We start from the raw sequence: 25,474 nt of genomic DNA, 5'->3' as shown, positions 1-25,474 counted from the left end.
CTCACAGAGCCCTGCTGTGAAATATTAGATCAAGAATTGTAATTACATGCCCCTGTTGAACAGGGGCAGAAAAATCGGGCCTTTGGTGGTGGTGGTGGTGCTGGTGCCACAACACTGTAAGTCCTCACAGATACTCTTGGTGGGCACAGAAATGGGCCCTGCTGTGAAATATTAGATCAAGAATTGTAATTACATGCCCCTGTTGAACAGGGGCAGAAAAATTAGGCCTTTGGTGGTGGTGGTGGTGCTGGTGCCACAACACTGTAAGTCCTCACAGATACTCTTGGTGGGCGCAGAAACAGGCCCTGCTGTGAAATATTAGATCAAGAATTGTAATTACGTGCCCCTGTTAAACAGGGGCAGAAAAATTGGGCCTTTGGTGGTGGTGCTGGTGCCACAACACTGTAAGTCCTCACAGATACTCTTGGTGGGCGCATAAACGGGCCCTGCTGTGAAATATTAGATCACGAATTGTAATTACATGCCCCTGTTGAACAGGGGCAGAAAAATTGGGCCTTTGGTGGTGGTGGTGCTGGTGCCACAACACTGTAAGTCCTCACAGATACTCTTGGTGGGCGCAGAAATGGGCCCTGCTGTGAAATATTAGATCAAGAATTGTAATTACATGCCCCTGTTGAACAGGGGCAGAAAAATTGGGCCTTTCAAGTGAGGTGAAAACTGTGCAGAGGTCGCACTACACTAACTTGTAGCTTTAGCTGAACACTGTGCAGAGGACGCACTACACCAACGTTAAAATAATGTAGCTGCCTGCGGTAGTGATAGGATCAGGAAAACACCACCAACCTTCTACAGATAGCTTTAGCTGAACACTGTGAAGAGGACGCACTACACTAACGTTAAAATTAGGGTTGTCCCAATACCACTTTTTTAGGACCGAGTACAAGTACTGATACCTTTTTTCAAATACTCGCCGATACCGATTACCGATACTTTTTTTTGTATGTCATGTGACAGTTTTCAAAGCACAATACAGATTAGGTGGCACTGACATGCAGCACTGATAGGATTAGGTGGCACTGATGAGCACTGACAAATGGCTGGCACTGACAGATGGCACTGACAGGTGGCTGGCACTGACAGGTGGCACTGGCAGGTGGCTTGCACTGGCAGGTGGCTGGCACTGACAGGTGGCACTGGCAGGTGGCTGGCACTGACAGGTGGCTGGCACTGATAGGTGGCTGGCACTGATAGATGGCATTGATAGGTGGCGCTGGCACTGGCAGGTGGCTGGCACTGACAGGTGGCACTGGCAGGTGGTTGGCACTGACAGGTGGCACTGGCAGGTGGCTGGCACTGACAGATGGCTGGCACTGATAGACGGCTGGCACTGATAGATGGCATTGATAGGTGACGCTGGCACTGACAAGTGGCACTGGCAGGTGGCTGGCACTGACAGGTGGCATTGACAGGTGGCTGGCACTGATAGATTGCTGACACTGATAGATGCCTAGATGGCATTGATAGGTGGAGCTGGCACTGACAGGTGGCTGGCACTGATGAGCGGCACTTATGGACACTGGGCACTGATAGGTGGCATTTATGAGCACTGATGAGCAGGCACTGAAATGCTATGAGGAAAGGCTGCCTGTGACGGCCCATCTTGGTACTCCTTGCACTCAGCCGCATAAAAGCAGCAGCGGCCATCTTGTTACACCCAGCCTGAACTATGTGGGCTGAGTGTAACAAGATGGCCGCTGCTGGCTTACTGCAGCTGAGTGCAGGGTGTACCAAGATGGCTGTCGGGATGTCCAACCGCTGATGTCGACACAGAGCGTCACTTCCGCTGTTCCGCCCGCTGACTTCCAGCTGCGCCGGGTCGCTTTCTCTCCCAGGTATCGGATCTGGCATCGGAAGCATTTGTGCGAGTACAAGTACTCGCACAAATGCTCAGTAGCAGTCCCGATACCGATACTAGTATCGGTATCGGGACAATCCTAGTTAAAATAATGTAGCTGCCTGCGGTAGTGATAGGATCAGGAAAACACCACCAACCTTCTACAGATAACTTTAGCTGAACACTGTAAAGAAGACGCACTACACTAACATTAAAATAATGTAGCTGCCTGCGGTAGTGATAGGATCAGGAAAACACCACCAACCTTCTACAGATAGGTTTAGCTGAACACTGTGAAGAGGATGCACTACACTAACGTTAAAATAATGTAGCTGCCTGCGGTAGTGATAGGATCAGGAAAACACCACCAACCTTCTACAGGTAGCTTTAGCTGAACACTGTGCAGAGGTCTCACTAAACTAACGTGTAAATAATGTAGCTGCCTGCGGTAGTGATAGGATCAGGAAAACACCACCAACCTTCTACAGGTAGCTTTAGCTGAACACTGTGCAGAGGTCGCACTACTCTAACTTGTAGCTTTAGCTGAACACTGTTCAGAGGACGCACTACACTAACTTGTAGCTTTAGCTGAACACTGTGCAGAGGTCGCACTACACTAACTTGTAGCTTTAGCTGAACACTGTGAGGAGGACGCACTACACTAACTTGTAGCTTTAGCTGAACACTGTGAGGAGGATGCACTACACTAACTTGTAGCTTTAGCTGAACACTGTGCAGAGGTTGCACTACACTAACTTGTAGCTTTAGCTGAACACTGTGAGGAGGACACACTACACTAACTTGTAGCTTTAGCTGAACACTGTGAGGAGGATGCACTACACTAACTTGTAGCTTTAGCTGAACACTGTTCAGAGGATGCACTACACTAACTTGTAGCTTTAGCTGAACACTGTGAGGAGGACACATTACACTAACTTGTAGCATTAGCTGAACACTGTGCACTACACTAACTTGTAGCTTTAGATGAACACTGTTCAGAGGACGCACTACACTAACTTGTAGCTTTAGCTGAACACTGTTCAGAGGACGCACTACACTAACTTGTAGCTTTAACTGAACACTGTGAGGAGGACGCACTACACTAACTTGTAGCTTTAGCTGAATACTGTGCAGAGGTCGCAGCACACTAACTTGTAGCTTTAGCTGAACACTGTGAGGAGGACGCACTACACTAACTTGTAGCTTTAGCTGAACACTGTGAGGAGGATGCACTACACTAACTTGTAGCTTTAGCTGAACACTGTGCAGAGGTCGCACTACAATAACTTGTAGCTTTAGCTGAACACTGTGAGGAGGACGCACTACACTAACTTGTAGCTTTAGCTGAACACTGTGAGGAGGACGCACTACACTAACTGTAAATAGTCTAGCTGCCTGACTGTGGTACTAATAGGATCAGAAGAACACCAGCAATTTTCTTCAGGTAGCTGTAAGTACTTTAACAACACAAGCCTGTCTGTCAGTAGGAAGATAATAACAGGAACGGATCTAGCTAAACTGAATACAGTGTGTGTATATATATATATATAGATATCTATATATATACAACACCTGGGATGCATATATATACACAATACACTGTAAGTGCAGCTAACTCACTGACTGACCTGCCTAATCTAGCTAACTTTAATCAAATGACACTGTCTCTCTGTCTCTGAACGCCGGAACACACACTACACAGGGCCGCCGTGTAGGCGGCCTTATATAGTGTGGGGCGTGTGCTAAACCCCCTGAGCCATAATTGGCCAAAGCCACCCTGGCTTTGGCCAATTACAGCTCTCTCTACAGATGGTGCTGTGATTGGCCAAGAATGCGGGTCATAGTGCATGCTTGGCCAATCATCAGCCAGCAACACGAATTTGGCACGAACGGCCCATTTCGTTCGCAATTCGGCGAACGGGCAAACAGACGATATTTGAGTCGAACATGGGTTCGACTCGAACATGAAGCTCATCCCTAGCCACAATCAACAACCTGATCAACTCTATGCGAAGGAGATGTGCTGCACTGGATGAGGCAAATGGTGGTTACAACAGATACTAACTGGTTTTTGGAACCCCCCGCACCATGGCCTTTTATTGTAGCCAGCCTAAGGCACACCTGTGCAATAATCATGCTGTCTAATCAGCATCTTGATATGCCACACCTGTGAGGTGGATGGATTAGGAGAAGTGCTCACTAACACAGATTTAGACAGATTTGTGAACAATATTTGAGAGAAATAGCCCTTTTGTGTACATAGAAAAAGTCATAGATCTTTGCGTTCAGCTCATGATAAATAGGGGCAAGCACAAAAGTGCTGCATTTATAATTTTGCTCAATATATATATATATATATATATATATATATATATATATATATATATATATACAGCTGTGATTAAAAGTTTGCATACCCTAGAAGAAATTGTGAAATTTTGTCATTAATATTGAAAATTTGACTAATCATGCCAAAGAACTATCTTTTATTTAAGGATAGCAATCACATGAAGCCATTTATTATCACATAGTTTTTGGATCCTTTTTAAATCATAATGATAACAGAACTCCCCCAAATGGCCCTGATAACAAGTTTACATACCCTGGAATGTTTGGCCTTGGTACAGACACAGAAGGTGGCACACACAGGTTAAAATGGCAATTAAAGGTTAATTTCCCACATTTGTGGCTTTTTAAATCACAATTAGTGCCTGTGTATAAATAGTCAATGAGTTTGTTAGCTCTCACATGGATGCACTAGGCTAGACACTAAGCCATGAGGAGATAGAAAAGAACAGTCAAAAGACCTACGTAACAAGGTAATGAAACTTTACAAAGATGGAAAATTATATAAAAAGATATCCAAAGCCTTGAATATGCCAGTTATTACTGTTCAATCACTTAATAAGAAGTGGAAAATGTGGGGATTTCTTGATACCAAGCCAAGGTCAGATAGATCAAAAAAGATTTCAGCCACAACTGCCACAGGAACTGTTCGGAATACAAATAAAAAACCCACAGGTAACCATAGGAGAAATACAGGCTGCTCTGGAAAAAGATGGTGTGGTTGTTTTTAAGCTCAATACGATAATACTTGAATAAAAATAGAGCTACATGGTCAAGTTGCCAGAAAGAAGCCTTTACTGTACAGGTTCCACAAAAAAGCCTGGTTACAATATGCCCAACAACACCTTGACATGCCTCATTGGCTTTTTTGTGGCATTGGCACAGTAAAGTCTTCCTTCTGGCAGTTTAACCATGCAGCTCTTTTTTGTTCAAGTATTGTTGAATTGTGCTCCTTAAAAACAACCCCACCGTCTTTTTGGAGAGTAGCTTCTATTTCTCCTATGTTTACCTGTGGGTTTTTCTTTGTATCCTGAGCAATTCTTCCACCAGTTGTGGCTGCAATCTTTACTTGGTCTACCTGACCTTGGCTTGGTATCAAAGGAACTCCTAATTTTCCACTTTTTGACTGAGTGACTAAACAGTACTGATTGGCATACTCAAGGCTTTGGATATCTTTTTATATCCTTTTCCATCTTTTTAAAGTTTCATTACCTTGTTACGCAGGTCTTTTGACTGTTCTCTTCTACCTCCTCATGGCTCAGTGTCTAGCCTACTTAGTGCATCCATGCGAGAGCTAACAAACTCATTGACTATTTATACACAGACACTAATTGTGATTTAAAAAGCCACAAAGTTACTATGACCAAAGACAAAAGGAACATGGGAGCACTGCATCATTCCTTCAGCCGGGAGCCAACCCACCCCCCCAATCTCCAAAGGACAAACCTCCCCCCCAGCACCTAGAAGAATCAGGTTCACTAACTCCATGAAACCCGAGGTAGACATATAGAAACAAAATATGAGGAATACTCAAGCATGCCCAGCGTTCAGAAAATTAAGGCAGGGGCCAGGAGTTTTCTAGTTCTGGAAAGTCAGGTAATCTAAAGAAAAAATACTAATAAAAGTTCTGCTGCAAAATGTAACAGGTGGGGGCAGTCCACTACTGAACAGACACCAGTGGCCTGTCTGACTTCTTTCAAAAAGAATGTTATAGCTCATTAGCAGTTGGGCGGACCCTTGAGGGATGCCTTGACCTTGTACAAGGCCTGGACCTCCTGCTGGCTAGAAATTCATCTAACTCTTCCTTTGGACCCTCCCACACAATGAAAATATCATCTATGTACCTTTGGTACATTTTAATTTGGGGCCACTGGTCAGAAAAAATACACAAAATATACACTTATTGTGATTTTTTTAAACAAAAATATGTAGAATACATATCGGTCTAAACTGAGGAAAAAATTAGTTTTTTTGAAAAAAAAATTGGGATATTTATTATAGCAAAAAGTAAAAAATATTGTGTTTTTTTCAAAATTGTTGCTCGTTTTTGTTTATAGCGCAAAAAACCTCAGAGGTGATCAGATACCACCAAAAGAAAGCTCTATTTGTGGGAAAAAAAGGACGTCAATTTTGTTTGGGTACAGCGTCGCGCGACTGCGCAACTGTCAGTTAAAGCGACTCAGTGCCGTATCGCAAAAAATGGCCCGATCAGGAAGGGGGTAAATTCTCCCGGTGCTGAAGTGGTTAAATAAAAGACAGTTTTTTGGCATGATCAATCATATTTTTAATATTAATGCCAAAATTTCACAATTTCTGCCAGGGTATGCAAACTTTTTGAGCACAACTGTATACACTATATTAACAAAAGTATTGGGATACCTGCTTTTACACGCACATGAACTTTAATGGCATCCAAGTCTTAGTCCGTAGGGTTCAACATTGGGTTGGCCCACTCTTTGTAGCTATAACAGCTTCAACTCTTCTGGAAAGGCTGTCCACAAGGTTTAGGAGTATGTCTATAGGAATGTTTGACCATTCTTCCAGAAGTGAATTTGTGAGGTCAGACACTGATGTGGACGAGAAGGCCTGGCCTACAGTCTCCATTCTAATTCATCCCAAAGGTGTTCTAATGGGTTGAGGTCAGGACTCTGTGCAGGCCAGTCAAGTTCCTCCAATCCAAACTCCCTCATCCATGTCTTTATGGACCTTGCTTTGTGCACTGGTCCAAATCATTTGGTGGAGGGGGGATTATGGTGTGAGGTTGTTTTTCAAGGGTTGGGCTTGGCCCCTTAGTTCCAGTGAAAGGACCTCTTAAGGAGTCAGCATTCTAAGACATTTGGGACAATTTTATGCTCCCAACTTTGTGGGAACAGTTTGGGGATGGCCCCTTCCTGTTCCAACATGACTGCGCACCAGTGCACAAAGCAAGGTTTATAAAGACATCAGATGATTCGTTCCACAACCATTTATTCATAGGTCTTTCAGTTTATAATCCATATAAAAAGATTATAGCAATGTGATGACAGCCTCCACAGGGGGATTAGAAGCAAAATCCAGCAGGAGCTACAGAGTATAAAAGAGAAGAGAGGTTCCACTAAGTGTAGCAATATGGTTACATTTAATGAAGGTACAACATTTAGCAACTCACATGGTTGATGATTAAAACAGGCACATCTAAGTATGCAGGCATCCAGGGTAAAGCTGTCCACATAGATAATACCCCGCACCACCGGCTATCACCGCTGTCAGTCTGCAATCATGACCAGGAAGACTACTCTGCAGTAGAGCGATCTGAAAACGAGGCTTGAAGCGCTCGTAAAGCGCAGTGTGGAAGGGATGATGACGATGGCGGTGCGGAGAATGGTCTATGTGAACAGCTTTACCCCAGATGCCTGCATACTTAGATGTGCCTGTTTTAAACATCAACCATGTGAGTTGCTAAATGTTATACCTTCATTAAATGTAACCATATTGCTACACTTAGAGGCACCTCTGTTCTCTTTTAAACTCAGTTGTGACATGACGCTACTTGTATATCAAGACATCGCTTGTATATCAAGTCAAAATATATAGAAAAAATTTGCTTGTTTTGCAAAACACTCTCAAACCAAGTTACTCTCAAACCAAGGTTTTACTGTAGTTTGCTTTGACTATCCCTCTTATCACTGATGCAAAACTGTCCTACCACTGGCCAATTTCTATCACGCCCTCCATATATTACATATTTAGTGTTGTAAAAATATTTTTATTTTGCTTTTTCATGCTACTACAATGTGCTTCCCTGAGTCTTGTAAACAAGAAACAAAATATGAATAGTCCAGTAAGTGTTTATTTAATTTTAAAGTTATACTATATTTGCCTATACACTATATGGTAGTTGATATTTTCTATCGCAAGCAGATACACAAATTCTTTGCTTTAGCCACCTAAAATTGTTACATATTGAACTAGCTGACCTATCAAAATAACTAACGTTCCTTTATATTTATAAATATAGTCAAACATATTTGCATATTTTAGTGTCACTCTAAGCTAAAGTTGCAAGGTTCAATGAATTTTCAAAGAAGTGTATTAGCAGAATAAGTAGTCTAATTGTTTTTTGTCTGTAACTTTGAGTATCTCCTGCAGCGAATTACACATGGTTTTACCCTTTGACCCAAGAACACTTAGAAATGCCTGATAGATCACTTAAAGCTGTAGTGAAAGGTTCTATCAGTGATACGTTGGAGCAATAACTGTCACATGTGATGTGTGCCAACCAGAGTATTAAACTACACTTATTAACAATTTCTGACAAACCTATCTTCATTTAACCAATTACTATAATGATTACCGTAATAGTTGAGCAGTATATTTACAACCAAAGCACAGCTTCAGCCATTCCAATTCTTAACCTTTGTGCCTTGGTGTAATATTTATAAACATGTTAAATTATTTTTCTACTATCTTTCAACAGTTACAAAGGGTGGTTAATTTAAATATTTTGATACTTGGAAAAAATAAGAGGAATGCACTTGCACATTAATATTCTAATTGTTTAAGATGAATATAATAATCTATAAAGTCAAAGCTTCTAGTGAGTCAGGTTAATTTATAGACAACAGGTATCCATGATACTTTAGGTGATCCATTGCTATGCCCCAGAAACATGTCATACTTACCTGCTGCAGCCCCAATCCTCCTCTTCTGGAGTCCCCCAATAGTGCTTCTGGCACCTACCCTTTGGCGAGTACCCAGGCTCACGTGAGCTTGCTCCCAAGTCACCCTGCCTGTGTATATCAACACAGCAGGGTTTTGCCCTAACCCCTCCGCTCCCTTGTCACAGAATTTGACTGACAGCAGCAGAAGCCAATGGCCCTACATTTATTCTGCCCTGTGTCCCGCTGCTGCCTCTCTGTCTAATGAGGAGAGAGAGAGCAGGGAGACTTGCTGCCAGCTGCTGATAAGTATAAGGGGGGTTGGGAAGCTGCTTGGAGAAGATTTTTTACCTTAATGCATTAAGGTAAAAAACCTCCTACCTTTAGAACCACTTTAACGGTAGTATTCATGACTTTTGCACAAATTCTGAGAACTTTGTACTGGAGAGTTTTTATAACTAGACCCCTAAGTAATGCAGGTAATTTTTCATAATAAAATCATTAAAAGTATTTTTAAATGCAACTAAAGTAATTACCAGAATCTGGCTTGATATCAGACACTCATAATACTAATAAATAATAATTATAATCTGTTTCTAACCATTCAATGTTCGATCCCAAGCTGGAGTCAGGGAAAAGAACTAGCTACATTGCAGTAGCAAGAATTCAGGTCACCAACTTGGCTGTTCTGTCTGACAAGATGAGGACTGAGGACTACATAGACTAACATACAGTCAGGTCCATAAATATTGGGACATTGACACAATTCTAATCCTTTTGGCTCTATACACCACCACAATGGATTTGAAATGAAACAGACAAGATGTGCTTTAACTGTAGACTTTCAGCTTTAATTTGAGGGTATTTACATCCAAATCAGGTGAACGGTGTAGGAATTACAACAGTTTGTATATGTGCCTCCTACTTTTTAAGGGACCAAAAGTAATGGGACAGATTAACAATCATCCATCAAACTTTCACTTTTTAATACTTGGTTGCAAATCCTTTGCAGTCAATTACAGCCTGAAGTCTGGAGCGCATAGATATCACCAGACTCTGGGTTTCATCCCTGGTGATGCTCTTCCAGGCCTCTACTGCAACTGTCTTCAGTTCCTTCTTGTTCTTGGGGCATTTTCCCTTCAGTTTTGTCTTCAGCAAGTGAAATGCATGCTCAATCAGATTCAGGTCAGGTGATTGACTTGGCCATTGCTTAACATTCCACTTCTTTCCTTTAAAAAACTGTTTGGTAGCTTTCGCAGTATGCTTCGGGTCATTGTCCATCTGCACTTGTCCAATGAGTTCTGAAGCATTTTGCTGAATATGAGCAGATAATATTGCCCAAAACACTTGAGAATTCCTCCTGCTGCTTTTGTCAGCAGTCACATCATCAATAAATACAAGAGAACCAGTTCCATTGGCAGCCATACATGCCCACGCCATGACACTACCACCACCATGCTTCACTGATGAGGTGGTATGCTTTGGATCATGAGCAGTTCCTTTCCTTCTCCATACTCTTCTCTTCCCATCACTCTGGTACAAGTTGATCTTGGTATCATCTGTCCATGGGATGTTGTTCCAGAACTTTGAAGGCTTTTTTAGATGTTGTTTGGCAAACTCTAATCTGGCCTTCCTGTTTTTGAGGCTCGCCAATGGTGTACATCTTATGGTGAATCCTCTGTATTCACTCTGGTGAAGTCTTCTCTTGATTGTTGACTTTGAAATACATACACCTACCTCCTGGAGAGTGTTCTTGATCTGTATTTTCTTCACCAGGGAAAGAATTCTTCTGTCGTCCACCACAATTGTTTTCTGTGGTCTTCCGGGTCTTTTGGTGTTGCTGAGCTCACCGGTGCATTCTTTCTTTTTAAGGATGTTCCAAACAGTTTATTTGGTCACACCTAATGTTTTTGCTATCTCTCTGATGGGTTTGTTTTGTTTTCAGCCTAATGATGGCTTGCTTCACTGATAGTGACAGCTCTTTGGATCTCATATTGAGAGTTGACACCAACAGATTCCAAATGCAAATAGCACACTTGAAATGAACTCTGGACCTTTTATCTGCTCCTTGTAAATGGGATAATGAGGGAATAACACACACCTGTCCATGGAAAAATTGAGCAGCTAATTGTCCCATTACTTTTTCGTCCCTTAAAAAGTGGGAGACACATATACAAACTGTTGTAATTCCTACACCGTTCACCTGATTTGGATGTAAATACCCTCGAAATTAAAGCTGAAAGTCTGCAGCTAAAGCACATCTTGTTTGTTTCATTTCAAATCAATTGTGGTGGTGTATAGAGCCAAAAAGATTAAAATTGTGTTGATGTCCCAATATTTATGGACCTGACTGTACAAATACTTTGGTAAGTAAAACAGTTCACATACTGTATAAGTACTTCAACTGTTTATTTAGCTGTTGCCTGCAGCTCAGCTATGAAAAAAATTGTGGTAATGTATATTTATTTTCACACTACAATGTCTTAAACACACTACTTACAACTGTAGCATTTTACTTTTTTTTAATTAAATTTTACTTTTATTTTTGATAAACCATTTAATGATAGTTTGCAGTGCTGTAATTGTGAAGCAGCTTTAAACCTAGTCAAACTAGTAGTTCTTTCTATAAAGAAAGTGCAGCACTCCAGCCTATTCAGTGTACCCTATGTACAGTACATACCATGTGCAACCTATAAGAAAACATATATAAATGCATCTTAAACAAACCTTTCCATATCTAATTAGCTATAAGTATGAAAATAGAATTAGTAAAGCTTAACAATATGAATATATTCTAGTGCATAACCAGACATGTCCATATATCTCAATAGTGAAATGTGCAATTAAATAAAGTGTTATTAAATTATTTTTGTCTATAGATGGTATTTGTAATACACTTTCAGTTTAGTATTGGCTTCTAGAGATAGAGCACAAATACAATAAACTCAAAATGATCTTGCAAGAGACTATTCTTACTGCATGTGTCACTTGTAGTTTAGGTAAGAAAATCATGTAATTGGAACTTTATTTGTAAAATAAATAATGCAATGGTATATTTGGTGCCATGCAATGGTGAAGCCTTAAAAAAGGCAATACCTGGTTTTCCTTATCAACCATACAGTGGTGTGGGGCACTGATTTTGCTTCTGGCATTAAGCCATACTGACAAGACAATACTTTCTCAGAATCTCAACTCAAGCCCAAAGGTGAGACCACAAAAGTAAGACCACAGCTGCTGAGCTAGGTTGCTGATGCTAAGAACAGTTGTTCACATTAAGAAGCCCTAATTTAATTTCACAAAGGAGACGTAAAATGCCACTATGTGTATGTATTGGAGGTATGTATTTTCTAAAAGGAACTAAAACTCTGTCACTCCAAAGTTGCTTTTCTCTTTGACTTCCAGCCAGCACAGGGACTGCTGTCTGGAAAGGGTAACTTTAACTTTATCTGTGCGGCTGCTGATGAGGTCTGTCTGTGTGATCCTCATAAATAGATAAGGGTAGAGAGACAGCTCAGAGCATGGCTTGTTTACAGCAGGGCAGAAGAAAACAGCTAGACATAAATGAGGGCTGACGGTTTCATGAAGCACATTTGGTTGATCACAGATTCAATCTGACTGCCCTGAACTGAGCGATGATCCGTACAGTATGCAAAATTCACTTCCTTGCTGGTCTGTGCCCACCAGCCTTGCAGCAGCCCCTCAGCCATGGCTTTGAGAAGAACCAGAACTGAGCACCGCATTGTTTTACCCAATTCCTTTTGACAACAATCACATTCTTTTAAAAACTTCATAGGTTCTACTTGTCACTGGTTATAAATTAGTTCTTTTCTTGGTTACAGCTCTTGCTCATCTCATAGAGATTCTTTTTCTGTGTTTTGTCAAATCAGTCTCAAACGGTATTTCAGGCATTAATATATCTCTATAAAAATGGAGAAATATTTAATGCTAATGCTGCTACCAAATGGACATTCTTTTTTTTTTTTTTTTTTTTTTTTTTTTACTTAACCCAATTTTGCACTTGTCATCAAAATAACAATAATGTGAATAAGTATTAGTAACACGAGCTTTAGAAAACCTTTGTAGATTTAATAATAGAATGTTTTTATGAAAGATGTAAATACATAGTTATGTAGTTAGGTTAAAATATAGCTACATCTATAAATCTTAAAGTACATCTATAAATAGGCTGAACAATCCTCTAGTTGACTTCATTCAAAAATCATCAATCAAATAATTTGTAGATTTGGATAGTGCTATACCTGAAAACTATTGTTATACCACACACCAGGTGAAAACTGAAATCGGGGTTCAAGTAGGAGTTCCTAATCTAATGGATGAGTATGTGGTAGTACTTATTGGAAGGAAATAGCTTGGGGTGGGTATCACACGTGCGTATGTAGTCAGTAACAGTGAACATACTGTAGATTTCAGTATGGTGGATGCTACATTTACTGTCAAACTCCACACTAGGTGGGGGGGATTCGGTTTACTTAATAGTATATCCTTTACTTTAAGCCCAATTGAAGTTAAGTAAAATGTAAATAGATGAATCAAAAGGAAGGAAATGGGTATATCTGCAAATGTCTTACTGTTGTATTGGTTACGATGATTGTAGCTGTATTAGTGCACATGCAGCAGAACAATTGAGTACTTTTCATGATACTTTTTATTTGCACAAAGTTACATTATCAGGGCAGGTTTTCAAGGTGTTCTCTTTGTCTTGGTCCAATATGTAAAGCTTTAGCAAAATGTTAATAACAATCTCTGAAAAAAGACCCACACACACCTAGGGTAATTAAAGTGAGAAAATTAGTAGGGTAAGCAAATTAGTGGGCTATGGAATGGGATGAGAAAGTAATAGTCACAAAGGTCTCAAAACTGTGTGATAGTGGTTTAGAAATGCAAGGTCCACATTCAGTCCACTATTTTTTGGGTCAAATAGAATTTTCCTTCGCAGTTCAAGGTTTTCCTTTCCTAAGTATTTTTAAAACTCCCCTACAGAGCAAACATTAATCATGTCTTCCATGGAATGGTCTATTTGTGAGAAATAATGCCCCATAGGTGTACAGTAATCATCTTCCTTTCTCCTTTTATGGTGGGTCTCTGTAGATTCAATATTTTTTGCAGTTTCATCAGATTGGCATCCCTGATTGCACCTGTAGCATTGAATGAGGAATGTTATTTATTTTATTTTTCTGTATTGGTCGTAATAGAGCTTCAGCATAATCAAAGAATCCAAGGCACAGGTAGCAGACTGAAGAGAATGGCTGCTGCTCTCTTTCTGGAAACAGACACCCTCTCTACAACAACCCAACATGGCCCCACTCAGCTACAGCTCTCCAATTAGCAAAGTTGCTTGAAGAGTTTACATCTATTTATATTTAGTTTAAACTTCAAGCGTGAGTTAATGAAAGGAATATGTGCAATTTTAACACTCAATCATGTGTAGATGAATTTTACATTTTATTAGGTATTTCCTTTGCACATGATTTGATGATTAATTTGAATACAGCTTCATAAAGCTAAGTGACAAGTGTGCTCCTTTATGAAAGCAGCTTCAGCAAGGGTCAATCTATCATATTAGAGTTTAAAATTACTTTTCAAATTCTTTGGCAAGTAAAACGGTTCCTCTATGCATGTTTAAGCAGATGCTCAAGTTTTTACTTGTGTCGCTATATAAGTCAATGAATTAGAATTTATGAAAATGTAAGAACTTGATAGGTATAGGAAGATAAGTCACTGACGCTTACATAAGTCATGTAGCTATATTTAAAATGTAAAATGTGAAAATACAGATTGTAACTGTTTACTATAGACTTTGCTTTAGAATTACTACACTGTTGTTGCATGTCACATATAATGTGTCCCTACACTGGATAATTTTGTGTAAACAGACTAATTTATACAGTCAGAGATGTAAATGAAAACCACAAATGCTTTAGAGAAAACTCTAAATGGAGTCCCTCACTTCCTATAGAATATGTTTAAATAGTCCCATTCAGGCATTGAACCACTAGTATTTAGTGAACATTCTGAACTGGGAGAAAATGGAGACTACCATTGCTAGTTGTCATGCAGTCATGCACATTCTTTGAGGTCTGAAAGCAGTAAAAATCTTTTACCCAGGAAGATTTCCAGTCTACTGTGCAGGCACAGTTCAGGACCTAGTGTTCTCTGTGCACTCTTGGTTTCAGCTCCACAAGCTTCACAGCTCAGAGATCATAGGATTTCTTCACCTCCCTCTTAATATGTCAGTATGCTCCTATAGTTGTAAAAGGGGCAAGAAGAATCAATGGACAAAACAGTGTAGCTACTGTGTTCTCCCTCACAGGTAAAAAAATCTGCATTTATTATTTTTTTTTACATTGCAAGCTGTAAAGCATTGCACCCGCCATCAGCAGGTTGCAGGTGCAATACCAGGATCCTGCAAACTCTCAGTAACTGTCTGCCCATACCTTCAATATGGGCAGACAGTTACTGAATGGCAAGAAGATTCAATGAACTATAAGAGTGCTCACCAGTGCCCTCTCAGCTTATTGAGAACTACAAGCCATCAGATGCAAAAGGCTGACAGTACTTGTAGTCTATTCATTCACAAGAAGCTGTGAATGAATGATGCAGCCATGTGGGTGGACCTCCACATGGCTATGCTGTTTTCAAATTGTGACAGTTGGTGTGAGGAAAAGAACCCCTGCCAGCTGTCATGGAGAGGGGAGAGTTTGCAGTGGGAGGTGGGTGCATAGGAGCATGTTATTATGGGTGTAACATGTGAACTTATTGTTTGAAACAAGTGAACGGAGAGACGGAGAATTGGGTGGAGATAGAACCATCCTTTCACATATCCAGTTCCTGGAAAAAAGTTCTTATAGACCACAACACTTCCCATAACTGGCTTCATCCCTTCATTAATTCTCAATAATGTGGATGAACAGATTAGACAAGATAGCATATGGATAATATTAAATAAGGAAAACACAAAAGGTAACAAAGATTTGCAAGTATGCAGGCATAAAAAAATACTTTACATATGCTTTAATACATAGGGATGTTTTTTCCCTGTTCTAATAGGCCTATTAAAGGTCAAATAAACTGAGGAAGGAAATTTTAGGAATTAACACAACTGGAGGTTTTTTTCCTCGCATTTGTGGCAACAAATCTGGATGTTTTTTTTCAAAATTTGATTTCAACTATTCAATTAAATGCAATGAAGTCAATGAAGAAGGTAAAACTATGATGTTTGCTTTTTAAACCCTTTAACTGCCAATGATGTGTACCAAATTTTAGTGTTAAAGAAAGGTCACAACTACAATAGCAGAATTGTTATGGTTAAATATACTGTATATTATCATTATTATACAGGATTTAAATAGCACCAACAGTTTGCGCAGCACTTTACAACATGAAGGCAGACAGTACATTTGCAATACAATTCAATACAGGAGGAATCAGAGAGCCCTGCTTATTAGAGCTTACAATCTAGGAGGGAGGGTCAAGTGATACAAAAGGTAATAACTGTGGGGGATGAGCTGATGAAGAAATAAAAGTACAGTTGGTAGTTAGGGGCAGAATAGGCTTCTCTGAAGAGAAGGGTTTTCTTGGATCGTATAAAAGCAAACAGAGTAGGAGATTGGGTCAGACAAATTGGGGGTAGGGCGTTCCATAGGATAGGAGAAGCACACGAAAAGTCCTGGAGGCAAGCATGGGGGGAGGTGATGAGGGAACTAGAGAGTAGGAGGCCTTGGGAGGAACGAGTAGGTTGTTTTTTTGAGACTAGGTTAGTGATGTAGCGGGGGGCCGAGTTGTGGATGGCTTTGTAAGTTGTTGTTAGAATTTTGAATTTAATTGCTTGGATTAGTGAAAGCCAGTGGAGGGATTGATAGAGAGGGGTAGAAGACACTGAATGGTTGGTAAGGTAGATGAGCCTGGCAGCAGCATTCATGATAGACTGAAGAGGGGATAGCCTATGTAAAGGTAATCCCATGAGGAGGGAGTTGCAGTCGTCGAGGCAGAGATGACCAGTAGGGATGAGCTTTATGTTTGGGTCGAACATTGGCTTTTTGCCCGTTCGCTGAATAGCGAATAATTTAGAGTGTTCGCGGCAAATTCGAAAGCCCGAGGAACACCCTTTAAAAGTCTATGGGAGAAATCAAAAGTGATCATTTTAAAGGCTTACATGCATGGTATTGTCATAAAAAGTGTTTGGAGACCTGGGTCCTGCCCCAGGGGACATGTATCAATGAAAAAAAAGTTTTAAAAACGTCCGTTTTTTCGGGAGCAGTGATTTTAATAATGCTTAAAGTGGAACAATAAAAGTGAAATATTCCTTTAAATTTTGTACTTGGGGGTGTCTATAGTATGCCTGTAAAGTGGCGCATGTTTCCTGTGTTTACAACAGTCCAAGAGCAAAATGACATTTCTAAAGGAAAAAAGTCATTTAAAAGTACTCGCGGCTATAATGAATTGTCATTATACACAATACACATAAAAGTTCATTGATAAAAACGGCATGGGATTCCCCCACAGTCCATTACCAGGCCCTTTGGGTCTGGTATGAATATTAAGGGGAACCCCGAATCAAAATTAAAAAAAAAAATTCATGTGGGTCCCCCCAAATTCCATACCAGGCCCTTCAGGTCTGGTATGGATATTAAGGGGAACCCCAGAAGCAGAGGAAGATAGAGGAAGAAGCGGGGGAAGAACAAGACGGAGGAACCCACGGGCGGCACAGTGGTTTAGTGGGAAGCACTCTCGCCTAGCACTAAAAAGGGTCGCTGGTTCGAATCCCAACCACGACACTACCTGCCTGGAGTTTGCATGTTCTCCCTGTGCCTGCGTGGGTTTTCTCCAGGTACTCCGGTTTCCTCCCACACTCCAAAGACATGCTGGTAGGTTAATTGGCTTCTGTCCAAAATTGGCCCTAGTATATGAATGTGTGTTTGGGGACCTTGGATTGTGGGCTCCTTGAGGGTAGGGATCATGAGTGTGCGATGTATGTGTGGAGCGATGCATAAATTGTCGGCGCTATATGGGTACCTTAAATAAATAGGGATAATTGTAGACACGCACACTCCAGTTGTTGAACTGGATGGACTGGTGTCTTTATTCAACCTTACTAACTATGTAACTATGAAGAAGAAGAAAACCGAAGGAAGACCAGAAGAAGCAGGGAAAGAAGAAGTCCTTAATAAAGGAATTGTCAAAAACCAGCTATTGTCTTTTTTAACATTTTTGACACTTTTTTGTGAAATGGTAGGGGTACTTGTACCCCATTACCAATTCACATGGGGGGGCCGAGATCTGGGGGTCTCCTTGTTAAAGGGGGCTTCCAGATTCCGATAATCCCCCCCCCGCCTGCAGACCCCCACAACCACCGGGCAAGGGTTGTGGGGATGAGGCCCTTGTCCTCATCAACATGGGGACCCATATATTCATACACTTTCCATGTTAGTAAACGTGATTTTTTCAAACATTTCTCCACCATGTCTTGAGCCTCATTTAAAGTCCCAATTCCCCTTTTATTGATTGTTTTGTACTAGGGATGGAGGCACACTTCATGTGTGCCTCATTTAAAGTCCCACCTGTGTTGCTACATAGCTCCCCCCCACTTTTTGCTGTTAAATAGGGATGGAGGTGTCTTGACTGAGCTAGCAGTGCTCCCCTTCCCCTCAGGTGGAGGTTGTTAGGCTCCATTTGGTTGTGTAACTGTCAGGTGAGTACTTACCGAAGCCGAGATGCAGAGAGCGGTTCGCCCTTGCCACTACGCACACCCCATCCCCTGGAGATGAAACAGGGAATGGGTGGCACTAAGGAGCACGGGCCACCAGCAGGTATGGGTCCCTTGTGAGAAACTGCAGAGCTGGGTCTGGAGATGCAGGAGTCCAGGAACCGGTGGAAGTCCCGTTGCTGGGTGGAGCAGGCAAACTGTAAGCAAGCAGAGGGTCAAACAGGCAATAAGCAAGACAAGTCCGTAGATCAGGCTGGGGGTCAAACACTGGTATCAAGCAGAGAAAGTCCGCTAATCAGACCAGGGGGTCAAACACTGGTATCAAGCAGAGGAAGTCTGTTAATCAGGCCGGGGGTCAAACACTGGTATCAAGCAGAGGAAGCCCATTAATCAGGCCGAGGGTCAAACACTGGTATCAAACAGAGGAAGTCTGTTAATCAGGCCGGGGGTCAAACACTGGTATCAAGCAGAGGAAGTCCGTTAATCAGGCTGGGGGTCAATCCAGTCCGGGTCACAACAGGAGATCAAGTGAGCACAAACAGGAAACAGGAAGCAACAGGAGCTGAAGACAAACCAGCAACCAGTCTGGGTGCTGGAGCTGATTTAAAAAGCCCTGCCAGAGTGTCACGATGGGTGTGCATGAGTCACCGCTCGCACCCGTGTGCTATCGCGCACGTGCGCCGCTCCATCGGGCCGTGCACACGCATGTGCCGAAGCGCCAGTTTAGCGCGCACACGCCCAGGGACAGGATGAATGTGACTGGAGAGGACCCTTCTCTGACAGTACCATACTTTGGGGCCCTAGTGCACTCGGGACATGTTTTTCATGTCCATGAGTCATGCGGCACTTGATTGTTTTTTTGTTTCTTTTAAACTTGGTTGGGTAGTTTGTTATTTTTTGGTACCATAGACCTCCTTTTGTTGTCCCATCCCGGAAGCTGCTATGCGCTCTGTATGTCCTCCCTTTCCCCCTCCCTTCCGCCTATTGAGGCGGGCGGTTTTGGGGACTTGGGTGGGATCCACAGCGCATCGATGCCACGCTACCTGCCTCACGCGTGACGTCATCATGGGCGTCACCACGTGGGGCGCGGTCACCACCACTCTAGCTGCCAAAGTTGGGAGGTTCAGTACCTGCCGGGGGTGGCGCTCTCGGCCCAGGCTGGAGCTCCTCCCGGCATGTGCCAAGCTGCGTGATGTCAGTAGGAGTTGGCATGCGGCCGTGCGGTGTGTATATAACATGCCGCTCGTACACAACCACGATCCTCACAGTGTGGAATACGCCACACTGCACAGGGACTCTCAACCCTCCATTTATGCCATCAAGGTAATTACAGTGTCAGTCACCATGCCATTGTATTTCTTTAGCGGTATTACAATACTCAATATAGATTCTTATCCATTAAATTTAGATCCTATGGTAGTTTCTATCACCTTCTTTTTACCATGGCACATGATGTAGAGTGGTTAACCTCTCTTTGGGAAGCTCTGTGCAATATGCCTCAGCTACATGCAGCCCCACAATACCCCAGCTTCCGGGATGGACACCTTTCTGTTGGACTTGGTCCCACATTTAACAAACCCCCATTGTCCATTATTCTCTATATGTAAGTACTTAGGATGGGCTTAATTGCCTTTGCCTGCTACCTCCAGTGCTTTACTAGATTGAATATTCTCATTTCTTTAGATATTTGGGAGCATCCGACCCTGATGAGTGTGTAAACATGAAACGCGTCGGGCAATCCAGGATGCCGACACACATCACCACCAGCAACCAACCCAAGTCCATCATTCTCAAGCAATTATGTTTTTACCTATTGATACCATGCCACTTTAATGCATTTTACCGCTTCTAGAAATATGTTTATATAATGGATTCATGGGAATTGCTCACTGATCTTTATTATTGTCATGTATTTGTAAGTTGACATTATTTCGCATCCTTGATATACCATGTTAGATATATGCACTGCCATATTGTCATGCGTTTCCAAGTTGATAGGATTATATGTCTCTTATGTTCATGCTATATTTGTACCTATGCGCAATCCTATAACCCATATATTCATACACTTTCCATGTTAAAAAATATGTGATTTTTTCAAACACTTCTTCACCATGTCTTGAACCTCATTTAAAGTCCCAATTCCCCTTTTATTGATTGTTTTGTACTAGGGATGGAGGCACACTTCATGTGCACCTCATTTAAAGTCCCACCTGTGTTGTTACACAGCTCCCCCCCCCTATTTTTGTTGGCATGTGGGGATGGGCTAATAGTAGTGCTATTGATCCTTGCAGAGAAATCAGGGGAAGAGTCACGTGGTGGAGGAAAAATCATGAGTTCAGTTTTGGATAGATTGAGTTTGAGGAAGTGGTGTAACATCTAGGCTGATACATCTGTTAGTAAATTAGTGATACGTGAGGTAACTGAAGGAGTAAGCTGAGGGGTGGAGAGCTAGATTTTGGTGTTGTCAGCATAGAGATGGTACTGGAAGCCATGGGAGGCTATTAACTGACCCAGGGAGGAGGAGGAGATGGAGAATAAAAGAGGTCCAAGAATAGAACCTTGGGAGACCCGACAGAGAAAGTGAGAGGGATGGAGGAAGTAGAATTGTAACGCTAAAGGTGCGGTTGGATAAATAGGATGAGAACCAGTGAGGTGTCCAGTCATGGAGACCAAAGGCATGGAGTTTTAGGAGGAGGAGGGGGCGGTCCACTGTGTCAAAGGCAGCAGAGAGGTCCAGGAGGAGGAGTACAGAAGAGTGTCCATTGGATTTAGCTGTTAGCAGATTGTGAGTTTTAGGAGAGCAGTTTCCATGGAGTGTTGAGGGCAGAATCCAGACTGAAGGGATCAAGAAGGTTTTTCTCGTGAGGTGGTTTCTCAGTCAGTTGTAGACCAGACATTTAAGAAGTTTGGAAAAAAAGGGCAGCAGGGAGATGGGGCATAGCTTTTAAGATTGGTGGGGTACAGTGAGGAGTTTTTAAAGACCCTGCAAGACAAAGGCATAATGAGCTAGTATACATATGCAAAATGTTAACAAACTCCCAGATGCTGTATTGGTAACCTTAACTTTACTGGTAACCCTTATCCTATTGCTGAACCTAATGCTAATCCTAACTCTAATGATAACCTAACTCTTTTTTGAAGTCATATTTCCCATGCCTGTGTTGTCTTAGCAATCACATTTTTTTTAAAACATTAGGGTGGGAAGTACAATATTGCCATTTGCTCTATAACGTGCCCATACTGTCTCTGGTCCCTGAAAATTGAAGGTTTAAACACCTGCTGTTAGGCAAACATCCTCCTCTATCGATATGCAGTGATAGATCAGCTGTCACAGCTACTGCTGGAAGTAACAGGGTGCTATATTGAACACATTGCCACACAAGACAGCTACAATATCTCCCAGAGGGAAGGGCAAAAATAATTGTAGTGACAAGGGCTTGTGAGATAATTTGGCAATAATTGGAGTGACAAGAGCTTGGAAGATTTCAATTTTCTTCTGTTTCGAACGGAAAGAACAACAAATAATTATTTTTGTCTGATAGATGTTACCGCAATTTGGCCATTGTTATCTGACTAGGGATAAGCAAAGTGATTTTGTGGCTAAAATATTTTTGCTGCAAAATTACAATTTTTTTTCTATCTGCAAAATGTTATAGATGGAAACTCCAAACTCTTTGCTTTGAAAATGACTCTTTTTTTCATTATGTGAGGGTATTTTGGGGGTGTATGTATGTTATTTAGTGTATTAAATTTTGTGTTCTTTGCATTTTTATCTTTTTGACTTTTATACTGTCACTTAAAATGTTTTATTTAACTTTTTTTGCTATTTATTTTCTTTCTGTAAACAAAAACAGAAATAACAAAAAAAAATACAGCAGTAAATTTTTTTTTTCGCACAAGAATAGATGCAAGATAGCTGAAAGTAGTTTTTGTAACCTACATGTGCCCTTAAAAACACATCAAATTTTTACCTTGTTCTAACAGGCTGCTGAGGCCATGTAGCCATGTTATATAAACTGCTGGAATATTTCTGCACCCACAATTCACAGCTTCCGTGTACAGATGTCCATAGTTATGAATAGCTGTATGCAGCTGTACACACATAAAATCATACATGCAAATGGGCACACAACCCACAACACAGATAGTCTGCATCAGAGGCATATGGCTTTGGATACATATTTTCATGTAGAATTGTATACCCACGTACAGCTGTACAGCCATCCATTACTGTGGTCAGCTGTACTCAGCAACTGCGTATACAAGCTGTGTAAACATTCACAATTTTTTCTGTACATTGTATGCCAAAAAATTTTAAATATGCATGAGACCGTAAATGCTAAAACAAGTTTAATTTTGCCTTCCCTACTGACTTTAGTTCATTTCACAAATGGCACAATTTACTTGAAATTCTCCATTTTTGGAAAAAAATAAGTTTTTTTGTTTATCTTTACCTATAACTTATTAAAGTTAGAAAAATTCAAAATTCCCTATCAAATACCTACCATAATTTTCCTTTCCTGATGGACTCCATGGCAGCATACGTGTGGGTTAGCCCCGCCTCCATTACTACCCTATAGGACCTCACTTCCATGAATCTTTGCTTCGAGTCAGCGGCCGTCTTCCGTAACTAGCCTACTCCAGATATTGGGAAGGAACTCCTGCTGCCATGGAGTCCATCAGGAAAGGAAAATTACGGTAAGTATTTGATAGAGAATTTTCAATTTTCCTGACAGACTCCATGGCAGCATACGTGTGGGAAATAACTTGCCATACAAACCCGGGTGGGCAGATTGCTGAACAAAAGAAAGATTTAATTAACACCGTCCACCAACAGCACTTGTAAACCAAAATTAATAGAAGATAGGGCAGCTGGTTCAACAGAGTAATGGGACATAAACGTGTTGATAGAAGACCAGGAAGCCACCCTGCAGATCACTTCGGGAGTGACATGACGTGAAGCTGCCCAAGATGTCAAAATGCTCCTGGTTGAATGTGCTGTCACCGCCTCCGGAAGTGCCAAGCCCTTTGTTTTATAGGCCCATTGGATAGATTGAACGATCAATACAGAAATAGATCTAACTGAGGCCCACATTCCTTTGTTCTTCTCATGAAAGATGATGAAGAGATATTCAGATTATTGAAAGGGAGCCGTGACCTCCAGATATTGTTTCAGAGTGTACCCCACTTCAAGGGGATGGACATCCAGGTTATCCGCTGACCTAAAGGTGGGGAGCACGATTTCCTGAATTTCATTGAAAACTGTGGTCACATTGCGGTTTGACCCCAGCATGGGAATTAGCACCATTCTATCTGGGAAGGTTAGAAAAGGCTCCTTCAAACCCAGGTCCCTGATTTTGGATACCCCTTTTCACTGATGTGATGGCCACTAGAAAGGTGGTTTTGAGAACAATTTCTTGATTGAGATTGGTTTGCCGTTATCTGACCCGAGCTGGGAAAAGAACTCAAGGACCAGAGGGAGATCCCACTTGGGAAACCTTGGCTTCCTTTGGGGCCTGAGCCTGATTGCCCCTTTGCCGTTATCTGACCCGAGCTGGGAGAAGAACTCAAGGACCAGAGGGAGATCCCACTTGGGAAACCTTGGCTTCCTTTGGGACCTGAGCCTGATTGCCCCTTTGAAGAATTGGTGAACAAGTGAGTGCCTGGCTCGAGATACTACCATGAATGTCAAAATAGCCGACACCTGTACCTGGAGGGAACTGACCGACAGAGCCAGGTCTAAGCTTGTTTGCAGGAAGCTTAGGATGTCCTGAACTGCAGGGGCACTACACGGTTTGGCTCTGGAAGACACATGGTCCGAGAATCTTGCTCATAATCTCTCATAGACCCTGTTGGTGCTCCTTCTCCTAGCATTCAGGAGGGTAGGGATGACTTCTTCTGGACAACCTAGTGCCACAAGCCTTCCCCTCTCAAGAACCAAGCCCTGAGATGCAGGTGAGTCAGACAGGTGTGCAGGGCCATGCCCTGAGACAGCAGGTCTAGTCTGAGTGACAGGGGAACCGGATCCCGATAGCTGAGAAGTGTCAAGAGAGGAAACCATGGCCTGTTGGGCCAGAAAGAGATTATTGCTACCATCTCCACCCCACCTTCTCTGTTCTGAGTCTCTGTAAGAACTGGAGGATCACAGGAACAGTAAAGGTGTTGGCTCTGTGGAACCTCCATTGATCTGTGAGAGCATCTATCCCATAGGCCTGAGGGTCTTGGAAGCGCAAATAGTATTTTTACAACTTGTTGCATGGAGAGCCAAAGAGGTCGACTTCTGGTGAGAAGGAAAAGAAAATACAGCGCTGTGTAGGATGGAGATGTAAATAGCAGCCAACACAGCTGTAGACTAAAAGCGATTTGTGTGAAATGTGAAGAAAGTGTAGCGCTATTATCCCAAATAGGAATTAAATCATGAAAAGTTAAATACTGCTAGAAGAGTACCCTACTGAACAAAAGGGTACACATAAAAGTGCATTTATATTCAAATAGATAACTCATGCTAAATAAACAGCATGATATGTGAGAAAACAATCAATATATGAACTGCTATAAACGTGAATAGGTCAATAAAAACAGTAAAATAACTGAGTACATGAATATAAACAGTAAATAATGTACACAGTAAATAATACAATGTGAATATGAAGACCAGAGCTAGCAAGTACGTTTAGGATGTAACAAGTACATGTAATTAGTCCAAGGATAATCCAAAACACACTTAGACAGGTAGTCATGCGGTGTTGATACTCCTTTTGTTCAGTAGGGTACTCTTCTAGTAGTATTTCACTTTTCATGATTTCTGGTGAGAACCCCAGGGTCAAGAGCCACTGGAACGCATCTTTGTGGGGGGGGCCCACTCGTTGTTGTCCATCTGGACTCAAGAGAGGAAATCTGCTTGAACTT

This window comes from Aquarana catesbeiana, linkage group LG05 (assembly GCF_042186555.1).
Source record: "Aquarana catesbeiana isolate 2022-GZ linkage group LG05, ASM4218655v1, whole genome shotgun sequence".
NCBI lineage: Eukaryota > Metazoa > Chordata > Amphibia > Anura > Ranidae > Aquarana > Aquarana catesbeiana.
The sequence above is the reverse complement of the archived record's forward strand: the minus strand, read 5'-3'. Positions refer to the sequence as shown.